This window comes from Bos grunniens, chromosome 5 (assembly GCF_055505025.1).
Source record: "Bos grunniens cultivar Pamir isolate PY7600 chromosome 5, Bosgru_T2T1.0, whole genome shotgun sequence".
Taxonomy (NCBI): Eukaryota; Metazoa; Chordata; class Mammalia; order Artiodactyla; family Bovidae; genus Bos; species Bos grunniens.
In genome coordinates this window covers 38,624,966-38,642,118 of record NC_141169.1, presented here as the reverse complement: position 1 = coordinate 38,642,118, position 17,153 = coordinate 38,624,966, and positions in this window count along the sequence as shown.

Sequence of the window (17,153 nt, the reverse complement as noted above, 5' to 3'; positions counted from 1 at the left end):
CTGTAGGAATTTATTCATTTCTTCTAGGTTGTCTCATTTGTTGGCATACATTTGTTCATAGTAATCTCTTATGAGCCTTTGTATTTCTGTGGTATCACTTAATAACTTCTCTTTTATTTCTAATTTTAGTTATTTATTTGGCCTCCCTGCCCCCGAAATCTGGTTAAAGGTTTATCAATTTTGTTTATCTATTCAAAGAAGTAGCTTTTAGTGTCATTAATATTTTCTATTGTTTTTTAGTCTCTATGATCTTAGCTTTATTTCCTTACATTTTACTAACTTTGGGCTTTGTTCTTTTTTTTTTTTTTTTTCTGGTTCCTTTAAGTGTAAGGTTAGATTTTTTTATTTGAGATTTTTCTTGTTTCTTGTTTCCTGAGTCTGTGTGGTTATAAACTTTCCTATTAAAACTGCTTTGCTGTGTCCATAGATTTTAGAACATTGTGTGTTTCTATATTGATTTGTTTCTAGGTATTTAAAATTTTTCCTTTGATGTCTTCATTGACCCATTGATTGTTTAGAAACATTTTATTTAGCCTCCACATGTTTGTGGTTTTCCCAATTTCATTCTTGTAGTTGATTTCTAGTTTCATAACATTGTGATTGAAAGGATACTTGATATGATTTCAATCTTCTTAAATTTATTAACACTTGTTTTGTGGTCTAACATGTGATCTATCCTGAAGAATGTTCCATCTGCATTTGAAAAGAATGTGTATTCTCTTGGTTTTGGATGGAATATTCTATATGAATCTATTAATTTTATCTGGTCTAATGTATCATTTAATGCCAATGTTTCCTTATTGATTTTTGATCTGAATGATCTATTCACTGATGGTAGTGGGATGTTAAGATTTCCCACTATTATTGTACCATCATTTTTCCCTTTATGTCAGTTAATATTTGCTTCACAAATTTAGGCACATTTTAGTTGGGTACACAGATATTTACAAGCGACTTATTATTTTGTTGGACTGATCCATTTTATCATTATGTCATGTCCTACTTTGTCTCTTTTTACAGGCTTTGTTTTAAAGTTCATTTTGTCTGATCCTCAGCTTTCTTTTTTTCCCATTTGCGTGGAATACCTTTTCCCATTCCCTCACTCTCAGCTTGTTTGTGTCTTCAGATGTGATGTGAGTCTCTTGTAGACAGCATGTACACAGTTCTCAGTTTTTCCATCCAGTCAGCCATTCTAAGCCTTTTGATTGGAACATTTAGTTTATTACATTTAAAATAATTATCAATAGATGTGTACTTCCTGCCACTTTGTTAATTGTTTTCTAGTTGTTTTGATAGTTTTCTGTTCCTTTCTTCTTCTTTCTTCTCTTCACCTGTAATTTGACATATTGCTGATTGTTCTTCTATTTCATTTAATATGCTGTTGATTTCATTTAGTATATTTTTCATTTAAGTTTTGGTATTCTTCCTTAAGATTGATTGTTTTTTTATATTTTCTATCTCTTTTTTGAATGTCTTATTGAATTCCTCCATTCCTCTCCCCAGTTTGGTTAGCATCTTTATGACTTTTCCTTTGAAATATTATCTGTTTTTTTTTTTTTAGTCCTTTTTCTGAGGTTTTGTCTTATTTGTTCATTTGGAAAGCATTAATTTCCTCCTCATTTTGCCTAACTTTCTGTGTTTCTTTCTATGTATTAGGTACATCAGTTATATCTCCTAGTTTTGAAAGAATGACCTTATGTAAAAACTGTTATGTGGGGCCCAGTGGAGCAGCTCCTCTGATCAGTGGAGCTGGGTGTTCTGAGGGTATCCCCATATGGGTTTGGGGTACCCGTATCTTGTGGCTGGGTTTGTTTGTTGCAGGTGCACTCATGGGCATGGTTTGCTCTCAGGCCAGCTGGCTGAGAAAACTGGCTGTGACTCTAGCAGGCATGCTAATGTGTGAGGCTTGTCCTCAGTATATCTGGTTATAAATCCAGGCTGCACCTCTTACAGTCAGGCTAGCATTTAGGGCTGACTGCATGGAATGGGAGCCACTTTAGAGGGATACCAGTCCAGGTTGATATGGTTCCTGCCAGGTAAAGTGGGGCAGGAACTGCTTTGATGGCGCCACCCATGGCCAGTGGGCTGGGGGGAGTTGGTCCTCAGGAAATTAATGCCAGGGTGGGGGCCATGCCATCAAATAGATTGATGGAGAGTGACAGAAATGTACACACCAGTGATGTGCCACCTAGATGAAAGGAGAGTAAAGTAAACAGCATGCTCCGGTGCTCTTTTTTCCAGGAGAAAGATCCACTAGATACCTGCTTTCGGGTACACGCCTTAAAATTAGTTAATAAACTTCTTTCTCGTATGATCCAGGCTCTTTTCAGCCTGCTGCCTCTGTGCTGGGACTCGGAATGCGTGAGTTTGTGCACATGCCCTCTGAAAGCAGAGTCTTAGTTTCCTGTAGCCCTCTTGCTCTCCTGAATGTAAGCCCCACTGGTTTTCAGAGGCAAATGCCATGGAGGGTTATCTTCCTAGTGTAGATCTCCCAGACTGGGGAGACTACGTGGGGCTCGCCCTTCATTTCTGAGTGTGGGGCAGCTTCATGGCTGTGATATCCCTCCCATCTGTGGGGTGCTGTACCAGGGTGTTGGTTCTGACTAGATTACATCTTTGACCCTCCTACCTATCTTGATGTGACCTTTTCTTTACATCCTTAGTTTTAGAAATCTGTTAGTCTTCAGGTCTTCCTCAGAAATTGTTGTTTTATATTTAGTTGTAGTTTTGGTGTGTCCATGGAAGGAGGTGAGCACAAGATCTTCTTCCTTTGCCATCTTGATCTGGACCCCTCAGGATTTACTTGTCTTATCTCCTAAACCAGATCATCATATCTCACCTTGTGGGAAGAGACTTACTTTAAAAAAAAAACTTTATTTTTTTTCTTCAAGTGGGCTTCTCTGGTGGCTCAGATGGTAAAGAATCTGCCTGCCATGCAGGAGACCCAGGTTCAATTCCTGAGCCAGGAAGATACCTTAGAGAAGGGAATGGCTACCCACTCCAGTACTCTTGCCTGGAGAATTCCTTAGACAGAGGAGCCTGGTGGGCTACAATCTATGGGATTGCAAAGAACTGGACACGATAGCAACTAACATTAGCACTAACTATAGTTTATTTACAGAGTTGTGTTAATTTCTGCTGTACAGCAAAATGACTTGGATGCATACATATATATGTGTGTGTGTGTATATATATATATATATATTTTTTTTTCATATTCTTTTCCATTATGGTATATCATGGGATGTTGAATAGAGCTCCCTGTGCTATACAATAGGACTTTATTGCTTATCCAACCTATATATAACAGCTTGCATCTGCTAATCCCAAACTCCCAATCCTTCCCTTCCCCACCCCTTACTACCCCTCCCCCTTGGCAACTCTTAACCATCTTCTTTCAAGGTAGGTACTTTAATGAGAGTTTCTCAAAGTGTCATCCTTAATATCTTATGTCAGGAACATCTGGAAAGTCTAACTAAAAATGCAGATTCTAAGGCCCCGCCCAACTTCCTAATCCAGTATTGGCTGTAGTGAGGAATAAAAATACGGGTTTTAACAGCATCCCCAGGTCATACCTAAGCATGGCAAACTCTGAGAACCACAGCCTCATAGGCACGAGGCAGATATTTGCTGACTGGCTTCACTGACACCCCTCGGATACTCTCAGGATGTCTTTGAAGGCCAGAGGGATCAGCAGGCTGGGCCTAAGAGTAGAATTTGTACATGCATTCGTTTAACAATCATGAGCTTACTAGGCTGGTTATGGGTATATGATGGGGAGTTAGATAGAAACAGTCTCTGCCCCAGTGGATGTATAACTTCAGAACCTGCAAATAGTCCCTTCCTCAGTGTTTTCTCTTTTTGATTCCTCATATGCTTTATAGGTATCTTCTATTAGTCAGACTGTGTTCTATTATGAACATGACAGATAAAGAGCCTTCCCCTCTTACAGAGTTTACATTTTAGAAAGGAGAAAAGGAAAATAAACAAGTAAACCCAACCCCCCAAGTCAATCACAGATCGTGATAATCACAAAGACGTAAATAAACAAAGTAAAGTGTGGAGAGACTGACTTTAAAGGATGAGGTCGCATTTGAGTTGAGAATTGATGGATGAAGGTCTTTGGGTCATGACTGCAAACTGGGGCAGACTGATGAGTCATTTGAAGCACACAGGCCTAAGACGGAGTGATGATGTTGATAATAATGACAGCTATTACTTGTTGAGCATTTCCTGTGCATCAGACTGTGTATTAAACATTTTATGTGCTCTATTGTATTCAGTCTTGGCAGGAAGCCTAGAGATAGGTGTTATTACTCCCACTTTCCGATGAAGAAACTGAGGAAGCCCGGAGATGTTAACTGTGTTGTTTGGGTCAAACAGCTATTAAGTGGCAGATGGAACAACTTAGCTCTGTGTGATGGCAAAGCCTGCACTCTTTGGCACTACACCTTTTTCCTTTTTGGTGGTATGAGGCTGCTGATGCTGACTGCAGAGGAGCATGATGAAACAGGAAGTTCACAGGCTTCTTATGATGATGATGGCTAATATTAAAAACATTTAATAGGAATAATTTAACACTGTTGCGCATCTACTCTGCACAAGGCACTGAGCAAAACACCTTGTATTTATTAACTTGTGTGATCCTCAGAACAATCCTTTGAGATACAGGTGACAAAATTGGGGTTTAGAGAGGTTAAGCAACTTGGCCAAAGCCCCTCAACTAATAAGTGGTAGAACCAGAGTCACATTTAACAAGGTCTGATCCTGAATATTGACTCTCTCCCCTCTGCTTCCTCGTGAAAGGAGCTGGGGTCTGTGCAAGGGCCTTGGACACACTTAAACACAGAGCTTCCCTGGCAGCACTAGTGGTAAAGAACCAGCCTGCCAATGCAGGAGATGTATGGGGGACTCGGGTTCAGTCCCTGGGTTGAGAAGATCCCCTGGAGGAGGGCATGGCAACCTACTCCAGTATTCTTGCATGGAGAATCCCATGGACAGAGGAGCAGGTTATAGTCCATACAGGCACAAAGAATTGGACACTTGAGAAACACGTGAGGACTAACACAGTTGTCTTAGCATACACACAGAGGAAAGCTCAAAATAATCAACTCCCCCCAAACCCGCCATAGCTGTTTTTCTTCTGGCCTGGCTCCTAGTGCCTGCGACCTCCTCTCTCGTCACTTTGGGACACTTGCTTCAGAATCACAATGCTTTTCCTCTCCTGTGATGATTTATGAGAAATGACTATTATTGGCAAGTACCTGGGCATGTCACAGGAGAATTTGCCACTGTTTTCTATCTTTAGAATGAATGCTGTCAATCCAGCATTAAATTGCCTTCAATCATTAACAAGCCAGCATGGGTTTGTCTGTCACCATCTTTCCATAGGGAAGGGACTGCTGAAAGCCGGGTGCAGAGGAGTGAGTTGTGCTAGGAGGAGGCTGCCTGCCTGGTTGAGAGGCTCGAGGAGTGAAGTTGTAGTGAAGACTCAGAAAACTAGGCTGGAGAGGAAGGTGGAATCTCCCAGGGTTGTGATTTCCCCCAGGGGGGCTTGAAGCTCCTTGGAATGGAAGGTAGATGGAGAAACAAAAAGTAAACATCAGCATTTTTCCTAGTGTGGTCCTTTCTGCTGGCTCATACTGAATCAACAATAGCACCACAATAGCTCCAGTCTTTATTATGTGTCTCTGTACAACAGCAATGATGGCATCGAATGGCAGTGTATATCTGGTTTGTGATTCCAAGTTGTTGATTTGCTTTTCAATATCAATTAAATTATGAGACTTATCTCATTCCTGGCAAATCCACTACTTTGAGAGTTTTTGACCTGTTCTGCTTGGGCTGTTCTGTGGCTTGGATGGGGTTACATGTGGAGGATGACCTGGCCCATTCTCTTCACCCTTTTAGTTACTCTGGGTTGGGATTAGTGGGATATGGCTTCATTCCCTGTGATTTGGGGTTGAGCAGGGTTGGGTTTGGGGGAAAACTAGGGCTCATTCTCAATCCACCAACCCTAAATTTTCAGGTCCCTACCAGTGCAATTTCAAAATTGGCCAGCTGGTCGCACATTTCGGAGTTCCTATTATTTTGTCAAACAAATCTAGAAAGATGATGGGATCTTATGCATTCAAAGAGTGGTTTTATCTTCATGTTAATCTTGGACTTTGGTATGAAATGTATTTATAATTGGTGTTCCATCTTCTTTTCTGTCCAGGCTAATTGTATATAATTAGCTATTCATATGACATGCATTTAAAACTGTTCATTGCCCAAAAAGGATTAAAAGTAGGTTTGTACAATATTTTACAGTACAGTTTTATTATTAGAACTTTTTGAAAAAGCTCTGAATGTGTAGGTGGCATCTCTAATGTGTAGAGTTGGAAAGAGCAGGAAACCAAGGGATCACTTACCTGGTCTCCGGTTCTTGCTTTGGCTCCAACTAGCTTTGTGATGGTGGGCCAATGCCCTTGTCTTTTTATGTCTCAGCCTCCACATTTGCAAAGCAAGGCCACAGGTGAAGGGTGGAGGACGGGAAGGCTGCACTAGCTGACTCCTATGCATCCTTCCAACTATGATTATTTTTTCATGAAAGTGACCTTTGACTTCTATAAACCGTCCCTTTGTGTAACTGTCAGAGGCAGTGACTTGACTTGAATGTGCTTATATTTTAGCACACCAACATATGGTTTCTATCCTTATTTTAAAATCATGATGGAAATCTTTGCAGTGAATTCACATGCCAGCCTGGCTTCACAGGCTCTGATTGCTTTGGTGTGGCACTTGGGTGAAAAGGTTTCCACTGATTCTTTTAAATTGTAGAACATGGGTTTCCAAATTGCAACTTTGAACATAATCTGTTCTTCTTAGCCCAGGCTTTGTTGAAGCCTTAGGCAGCAGATATCAAAAAATCAGCCAGCTTTATGCACTGACTTTTTTTTCTTTAAAATCTTTTTGGCAAGCTTCACTGTGCTTGCCTCACCCTCATACACAAGGGGACTACTTTCCCAGTTAATAGAAGAGCTAAAGACCAGGCTAACAGGTTTGCTGCCATGCTAATATGGAATAATCTCTGATAACTATAATTAACTTGTATGCGCCTGTCATAGGTTGACTCACCAGAACATTCACACCGTGCAGGATTGCTGTTCTTCTTCGAGAGGCAAGCAGATGCTTCCACCAGTTATCTGAAGCCCCAGTGCTGCAGCCTCAGTTTTGTAAGCATTTATCCTCAGCAGAAGCACCATCTATTTTAGGAAGGTATTTTGACGTTACCTCTGGGCTACAGTTTCTCCAAAAATGCTCTCTGAACAGAACAGCTCTCTCCCCCATGTGACAGTCAGCCCCAGCACGTGCTGTGGCAGAGGAAGCTGGCCTGCGACCAAAGCAGCTCGTCAGCAGTGGGTTTATTCTGGGGCTCAGTTCCCCGCCATTCGCTGCACAGTTCTGACTGGCTTCCTCTCCTGGTAGCCAGTCCTTTTGTGTAGAAGGGCTGGACAAGGTGCTGGGGAATTCTCACTAGGGTGCATTCATGAAAATGAGGCTGTTGCTGGGCTTCCCATTGGGACTCTTCTGAGGACATTTCAGAAGGACAATCTTTTCCCTGGTAATGCTGTGGGCTGCCTGGCTCCTCAGGGAAAGCTGTTCTTCCTTGTATGGGTTTAGGAGAGCGCTATGGAGACTATCTCCTCCTTCCCTCTTTGGCAAAGGGGAGAATCAGGATGAGGAAGCATTTAGAAAACAAAAGAAATACACAGACCTATTTAATATACAAATAAATGTGCATAGAAATAAAAAATAAAGGATTTATATGAAACAAGGCCATGATTTATTTTCTAGATTTGGGCAAGGTAGAATTGTATCAGACAAGACAGATCTAACCCAGTGAGAATAAGGTTAGTGAAGTCTGCATAGGAATTAGTAGTGAGTGGGTGTTTCCAAGTGGTTTCTTAATGAAATAAACTCTAAGGATGCTGTGATGGTCATTTTTTTCTGAACCGTTTTTTTTTGTTTTTGTTTCCTGGAAGTCTATCTTCTTCATATTCTCAAACCCTACCCCCCAGCACCTAAGCCACATTAGTAAGAGAATCTGCTCCTGGTTGCTCGTGACATTTACCAAAAACACCAAGTGCCTCAGAGGAAAAAGAAGAGGAGTCTGTTCTTAAAGCTGTTTATAGTAAATATTTTTAAAATTACAGAGTAGCAGCTGTCAAGTTTTCTGAGGTAAAACAATATTTGATTTGTTTTCAGGCATCTTGGAAAAGTCTTAACTTGTTCTTTCTGAAATTTTCCTTTTTCTTTTTTTAAGGATCATGAATTCCCCCCAAATGGTTTCTTATAAGTCAGTCATTAGAAGTAGAACAAATTTATGTGTGTGTGTGTGTGTTAGTTGCTCAGTCATGTCTGACTCTTTGTGACCCCATGGACTGTAGCCCACCAGGCTCCTCTGTGCATGGGATTTCCCAGGAAAGAATACTGGAGTGGGTTGTCATTTCCTTCTCCAGGGAAGTGCAAATTCATAAACCTCTCTAATATTATCCTGTGAAAAGGCAGGTCTCGCCACAACATGTGTCTGAGTCAAGAAAGTTATACAGACTGTTGACAGGAAGGTCTGTGTGATCCATCACCTTGGCAAAACCAGAAAAACTCCCTTAAAACAATTATACTTCAAAGCCAGGCAACATCTTCAAAATTTCCCTATTTTCTTCTAACCATTAATAATAGTCCCTATTTGTTATTCTTTAAAATGCTAGCATTTTCAGAGTGAATGAATAGGAATTCTTATTAAGGAGATAAGCAGGGCAACACTGCAAAGAAGACAGGGCATTTTCTAGATAGGATAATCTGTTGTTACTTTAATTACAATATTTTCAGTTAAATTGTTTCAATTGTTGGGCCACTGCAAAATAAAATACAGTTTACATTTTTCTTCATTTTTAGAGTTTAAACAAAGCATTATTTTAAATGACAGCAAAAATTACACTCCAGGATTTTCACCTTTAGAATTCCAATTTTGTTTTTTTTTCTGATTAAATGGGATCTCAAAAAAAGTGTATCTGAGTATAAAAAGAAATATCTGGAATACAATTACTTAAAAATGTTCCATTTTTGCATTTATAATACATTTCAGAATGTGGAATGAATATTTTATGCAAAATCTACTTTTGACTTGAAGATGGTTTTATATTTAAGTCTCTACCCAAATGTATTCTCAAAAAGAATACATTCAGTCACCCATTGTTTTCATGTCCAAGCTACTGTCAGAAGAAGGGAGTTTGGTGATATTCCAAAAGTCATTTTTCCATTTGCAGAAAAGATGAATTAACATCTTTATGCTAATGTGGTATGCTCAGCTGACCTTTGATTCTTTCTATGGTTAAGTAAATATATGGCATAATTTTTAGGTTTTCCTATGAAAACGAAAGTCTGTCACATCTATCAAGACTCCAAGGTTGGAAATTCAGATTTTGTTGAACATCAAGTATACACCATGGAATCCCCTCACAGTATCTTAGTTTTCACAGAAAAGAGGTGAATGTGTGAGGGTTGTGGACAAAGGCAGAAAAGTCTTGGTAAAGTACCGTTTGGCGTGGAGTGTTGTCTCTGCACGACTCATCCTGCCCTCTCTTCTCTAGTTCCATCTCCTGTGCTTGGTCAGGCTGGGATTCCTGGTTTCTGAGCTCTCTCTCCTCTCTGGGCTCTGGTGGTAGGAAGGTTTGTGAGCTACTACTTTTGGCATAAGGTTAACTGAGCTGAAACATATCTTCCATTGAGCCAGAGCTTAAAAGATCTACTGCTCTCTGTGGTAAGCCGTTAAGTCTCCTGCCAATACCTGACTAAAGCAGCTAAAAGGTACTACTGTGTAGTCCTGTTACCAAACACAAGTTCATGTGCCCGATGCACAGAGAGGACAAACATATCCAAAATGTCAGAGTTGGAGTAGAAAAAGGCTTATTGCAGGGCCTGCAAGGAGACCAGGTGGCTCATGCCTCAAAACCTCTGAAGCCCCTGAAGGGTTTCAACAAGGCATTTTTAAAGGTAAGATGAAGAAAGGGTAAAGTTGGGTGTTGTAAACTTCTTGGTGCAGTAATCCTTCATTCTTGCAGCTTTCCACACAGGTCAGGTCACAATGTTCCTGTAACCCTATAAAGAGAAAAATGATATTCTCATTCTGTAACTTTTTATTGCTATATGAGTAGAAAAGTGTTACCCTTAGAGGTCAGAGCCTTGGGAATGGGCTATCCTATATATTTCAGGCTATAGGCAACATTATTAACTTGAAGCAGTAGTAACAGAATACAAAAGTTAAAAAATGGATCTAATATGGAGTCAGATATTGTTCTTCCCTATAATAGTCCTATCATATCCTATATTACATGGGTTATAGGTATACATAACCATATACAGGACTTAGAAGATACAGACTTAGAGTCATAGAAGATCAGGGCTGGAAGGAGATTTTGAGATCATTTTGGGCAGTGGGTTTCAGAGTTTCCCAAAGTATGAATGTTGCGGAAGGGGTCAGAAAGGAAGGCTCAGGCCTTTTCAACAAGAGCAAGCTAACTATTGTTTTATATATTGTGCTTCTGAGTAGTATTTCTTCAGGGAAGAAGTGCTCTGCCATTTTCCGCACTAACCTATTTGAGAACCACTGAGCCTATCTTTGTACAAGTAAGAAAACAGAGGTCCAGATTTATGCTGGGTGTGAATTCAATGTAACTTGCAAATAGAGATTTTACCTAGGCTGGAAATTCTTGCATAGCCAGTACCATGTATCATTTTGATGGAAACTTCTTAGCTGGAAAGCCATGAACAAGACGTTTATAATGGCCCATTTCTGGGATTGTTCCACTGTTGCAACAAACACCCTCAGCACGTGCGCATGTATGGGGCGTGTGGGGACGCATATGCTGCTTGAATTAGGTTGTGGAGCCATTAATGCAACAAGTCTGCAGAACTTGGGGATCAGTCTGGTCCCCTCAGTAGCTGAGGGAACAGTGCTTGGAACACTTCCTAATTTTTCCCACAATATGGCAGGCGCCACTTTCTGTAGGAATCAGATTGTAAATCCAATCTCAAATCCCTTGGGCCCCATTGCCACTAATGTGGCTTTGATATTGGTGTTGATTGAAGACCTTTGGATGTTTGGGAGAGGTCATTAATTTAATGAGAATGTTCTGTTCTGGGTGTGGCACCCAGGCCCTTGAGTGCACAGCATGTCGGTGGGAGGGCCAACAGGACATGGTCACTGGAAGCTGGTGTGGTAAAGAAGCCTATAGCCATGGCTTCCTTACAATCTGATCAAAATTGTTTGTTCTAAGTTTTCAGAGTTCACCTCAGGAAACTCGACATCCTGTTTCCTTTCTGTGCACTACATTCGGTTCGGTGTGGTCCAGCAACCATCTCCATACACTCTGTGCCAGTCATGGGCCGTGAACCTCATGTGAAGGATTCTGTGTTAACTTGGGCCAGGATATCTATATTTCTTTCCAATAGATTATTTAAAAATAGGTTTAAACGGGATTGACAGACTGATGGGTATAAGCTTAATGTCCATCAGAATAATATTGTAAATGAATGGAGTAAGGAACTGGCAAAACCTACCTAAGTGGTCAGTTAATTCCAACCCATCATTGTCAACTGGAAACATAGGCTTTGTTGTTGCCATATCATCTAAATTATATGAAGTTAGGAATCCAGACTTTTAAAATGTTGCCTATACTAGTTTTTAAACATTGGCAACTTAGTAAAAAAAAAAAAAAAAAGGTAAAAGCCCACATCTATGAGCTGTTCTCTTGTTCCCAGAAAGCCCAGTTTGTGACTAATGCTTTAAACTCACCTTTGAAGGTGATCCCCGCATTTGTAGTCGACTGTCCTGCTACGGGAAACATATTGTCTCTGAGGCTGTGATGCTGGAAAGCTTGCGCTGCACATATGGTTTTGTGGACATATTGTGGGCAGCCAATGAATATTAATCACCTGCAGCAGTTTCATCACCACTGTTACGCAAGCTTGAGAAAGCCATTGTAAAGCAGTTAGTAGCAACCCTGCAACAGTCATTGTGGGACTGCTTTGGAAAATGATGATCCAGAAATAGATCTCACTCACACATTTAAAAGCAATTATGAGCCGTGAGAGAAATATGATAATGCAATGGCCCAAAGGCTGAGGTGTTTTAAAATAATTTCTATGGATTGAAGAACAGAGTACCTTGCCTTCCATGAAGATTTAGTATATATATGCAACTTGGTTTCATGGAAACCATAAAATGTTCATTTGCTTGATTGGTATGACGGCTGTAGCTGCTTCTTCTCCATTATTATAATCATAAGCACTTACCTTCCAGATTTTACAACTGTAGAGACAAAATTTAAGAGATCAGTCCCTGGAGAGAATAAAAGATATGTTTTTTATGAAAATGAGGTGACAGTGTGTACATTGCTCCTAACAAATAAATACCCTTGATATAGACTGAGAGTTTGTATTTTCTCCAAATCATATAATGGCATTTGGAGGTGGGGCCTCTGGGAGGTGATTAGGTCATGAGAATGCAGCCCTCATAAGTAGAATTAGTGGCTATATACAAGAAACCCCAAAGAGCTCCCCTACCCCTTCTACCATGTGAGGACACAGTGAAAAGATGGCCGTCTGTGAACACGAAAAAAGAACCTCATCAGATAACAAATTTATGCCTCGCACGTGTACTTCCCAGTCTCCAGAACCGTGAGAAATAAATGTCTGTTGTTTATATGCCAACTAGTAGTCTATGGTGTTTTGCTACAGAAATCAGAACAGACTAAGACAGCCCTTATAATTAAAATTCACAACTCCAAAGCTGCCCTTCCTTAATAGAATACTTGATAGCATCAGTGTTTAGGACTAAGAACAATCTTACAGATGATCTACTTCAACTCTAGGATGCACAGAGAAGTCAAGTCGCAGACAAACAGTCTAAGTCTCCAGCACCAGGTACAGGAATCCAGCACATTTATAGTTTTAATACTTGTAGTTTCAATTACATACCAATGATCTAAAATCCATGACATGTAGTGTTTATAATTTTGCTGAAGCAGGGATTTGTATGCACGCATGCATAGTGATACGAGTGCACTGAAATGACTCACTTTACCAGTGAACCCATTCCAGTCCTCTTGCCTGGAAAATCCCATGGACGGAGGAGCCTGGTGGGCTGCAGTCCATGGGGTCGCTAAGAGTTGGACAGGACTGAGCGACTTCATGTTCACTTTTCACTTTCATGCATTGGAGAAGGAAATGGCAACCCACTCCAGTGTTCTTGCCTGGAGAATCCCAGGGACAAAGGAGCCTGGTAGGAGGCCGTCTATGGGGTCACACAGAGTCAGACACGACTGAAGTGACTTAGCAGCAGCAGCAGCAGAGCCTCGCTGACTGGTAGCTAATTTCAACTTGGTTGTGCTGTTTTCTGCTCTAAAGGGGTCATTTAGATTGTTTGGTTTTACTTTATTGTCTGCCTGTAGCAAGATTTCAATAAGATGCTTCTTAAATGAAGGAATGAATGAAAGACTACCATTTTATGGAGAAAATTATATGTTGTAGAAGCATTTGCAAATATGAGTATTCACATTTTCTCGTGCTGTTAGTCTTTGTGAATGTTAAGGGTCAACTGTAGTTTGTATTAATAGAAATGATACTCAGATAAGGAGGTAGAGTCTTCAGTGGTTTCTCCCAAAGGAATCTAAACCAGTCTCACGAATTTGTGGGGTTAAAAGGTAAGACTAAAATAAAGACTTAAAAATATTGCATCAGATTCTTCTAGTTCTAAAACTGACTATGAAAGCTACATCAGCCCAATCCAGTAAATCTATGTACTGTTTGATAAATTATTGCGTTAGGGATAAAAAATGCTATGTCTAGATGTTGAATAGTGTCATATGATCAAAACTCCCCTTCTGAATATATATGTTTAACTTGGGCAAGGCACTCAGCCTTTCTAATTCTTGGTTTCCTCATCTATAAAATTGACAATGACACCTGGTGCCAGAGGGTGTCTGGAAGTTCAGAGGGAGCCCTTTAGGAAGGTGTGTTGGGTACTCCCTGATGTCTTTCCTAGCAGGCTGCCTCTCCTTCCTCTGTTGAACTGTAGTCGCCTGCTTGCTTGTCTGTGAGTATCCACATCAAGCTATTATTTGGGAGTGGGGAGAGGAATGTCTTGTTGCCTTTTGTATCCCTCTCAGTAAACGTTATTGAAAGACTATAGGGCATAATGCAAATGTAAGGACCTATTAGAATTCCATCTAGGAAGTCTGGTTTTTTTAAGTTGATGGTAGCAGGTATTCCTGCAGATACCCCTGTTAGTCCAACCAATGGACTCTGCTCAGTGGAGAAAGGTGGGAAGGTTGTGCGTGTGTGTGTAGGGGTAGGGGGGGGTACATGGTATACAACAAAGAGGGGTCCTTTCTTGGATTTTGCAGTGGGTCGCATTCAAGCTTGTGTTATGTCACTGCCGCATACTGTAGCAAGATCATTGTTTCAAAGACTGGTTTCTTTTGTTAAGTGAAAAAAAAAAAAACACACACACAAAGATAGAAAACTATAGAAGCAGAATGGGAAAGTCCATGGCTCTGAGATTACATTTAATACAATAATGTGTTTACTTGCTATAATACTTTATGGTTTTGTTCTCCCCCAAAGCACAATTTACAATGGTTTTACTAAAGGGTTTCAAGTCATCTTGGTACGTAATCTTTTGTTTATGTGTCTTTTAATTACCCAGATCGGTTTTTCCTTGACTTTAGCTCATCTTAAGAATTTTAAGAGGGTGTGCCAGGATAGCTTAGGGGGCACCAAGTTTCTTGCTAGACAGCCAGAAAAACCACTATATATTTGTTCTGGGGAATCATAAAAAAATTAAAAGGTGTAAGGGAGTGGTTTTTGTAATCATACACTCCTCTTGAGCTCCAAATGAGTTGTGTGCTCTCTCCTGAGTCTAAACCCAAAGCTGTATATGGTATTGGTATGAAACAGAATCATGCTAGAGATAATTATGTCTGTCTTGAGGACTTGACCCAACCAGGCTGACACTTCATAAGGAAAGTCTTGTGATGCTGGCATACTTAGCATTTGCCTGGGGCGGTTTGCAAAACTACTCTATTAAAGACACAGGCCCTTCTAAGGGAAAGGCTATGTGCTTGGAACTCCTCAAAACTTTTCACTTTAAGCTAATAGCAGGCTTTCCTGTGGGCACAGAATCAAGTAAATATACATTTAAAATGAATTTCTGATGTCCAGTCATAAATGTATTATGTCTGGAAGACATAACATTTTTGGAGAGCAGAGATCTGTGACAAACACATGTTCGTAGTTGCTTCATTATTGTAAAATTTGACCTGAAACCCTGTGATATATGTCTCCTGGGGGAAAAATACTGAACTCCATTGTTCCATCAATTGTGGGTAATCTAATTCAGTTGCATTGTGAAGAAGAGGAAGCAAGAGCCCCAGAGCATACCTTGCTTGGTGTCCTCCTGAACTCTCTCTGCCAGTTCAGCTCAGTCCTGGTCTCTACAACCAACCTGACCCCAGGCAGAAGCCTGAAGGAGTTCCACCCAGACCCTGAGACGCTGTGGCAAATCAGCGTTTCTGCTGGTCTGGCTTTGTGTCCGGCTTCGCCCTGGGTCCCAGCTCTGAAAACTGCATTTCTGATCTGTCTTGTTCCCATGTCCCTGACTCCTGATCAAAGTCACCTAGGGCCCTGGTCCTTTTTAAAGCTGAGTCTTCTGCTCCTGCTGGTTTCCTTTCTAGTGCCTGGAGCCTTTACTCTCACAGAACAAATGACAGAAGCCCTGATGATGATGAACATATTGTTATATAGAATATTATGTTAATAATAATAAACAATATTAGGTACCATGCTTATTGCTCTACATGCATCATCCTTCTTAATTTTTATGGACAATTTATAAGGTAAATTTATAAATTGATAATATTAAATTTATAAAGTAGATAATATTAATATGCCTGCCTCCCCAGCCAGGGCCAGTTTCAGTCCAGCCCCACTCAGTCTGCCCTGTTCTGCTACTGTTGATTCAGCCATGTCCCTGGTGTGATACTCAGTTTGCTGGTGACTCAACTGGATGGTGGGAAAACAGATGGGGGTTTGACTTGAGACCAACGTAGAGACTGTACAGAGAAAAAAAACCCCACAACATTAAATGAGTAGTTTATTTGCATTTTAGGAAAAAAATTAAACCTCTGATGTAACTTTTGAAATTCAGGAACACAACTTCATAAATCTTTATAAAGATCTTCATAAAGATATCATTCATAAATATTCAGGGATAACCTCATACATTTTTCAAAATTGATTATATGATAAAAATGTTAATCAGTCTGTAGAACTTGTACTTTTCTCAGAGTAGATATGGTAAAAATGCATCCCTTGACTTTCACAGTACATTTAGCTCAGAACCACTTGCAACTGAGCTCTCTGTTCATTATTGATGCTCTTGTCAGATTGTACTTATGTGTACTCCTGTATCCACATTCCCATCTGCCTTTCTGTATCTTCATATATTCTTACAATGCTTGATTTTTGACCAAAATATCTAAGTCATCTATATCAGTCCCATACCATTTAGGCCATTCCCCATACCTAATTCCTCTCTGTCCCCAAACAAACCTCAGTTTCTTATATATTTATACTTTTGCTAACCTTCTACATGTAGTTTTATTTACTCTGGCATCCACATCCCATTCTTTTAACCTTGACCTGTCTCTGCAGTTTCTAGTCAGGTGACTTTGGGTGACCTGGATAAGCCATTCTCTGCCTCTGAGACACTGTCTTTGAGGAGGCAGATAATAACCACTCATGCAAAGTACTGAAAAGAGTGGCAGGCATGTAGGAAATGTTTAATACAAGACGGCCAAGTGTTCTCTCCATTACAGACAGGTAGCTCTGATTTAGGAATTGTCCCATCTCCCACTCTACCATATGGGCAAGGGCTCCAGTTGTGGGTAGAATGAAAATAATACTATTTTCAGAGCACCTTCTCTTGCTAAGCACTTGCATTATTTCACTCAGTCCTTCCAACAGTCACCAAAGAGGCCAGTGCCATCACATCATTACAGGTCTGGGATAATGACTAGTCTGGCCTTCAGGAAGTATTGTTCCTCCCT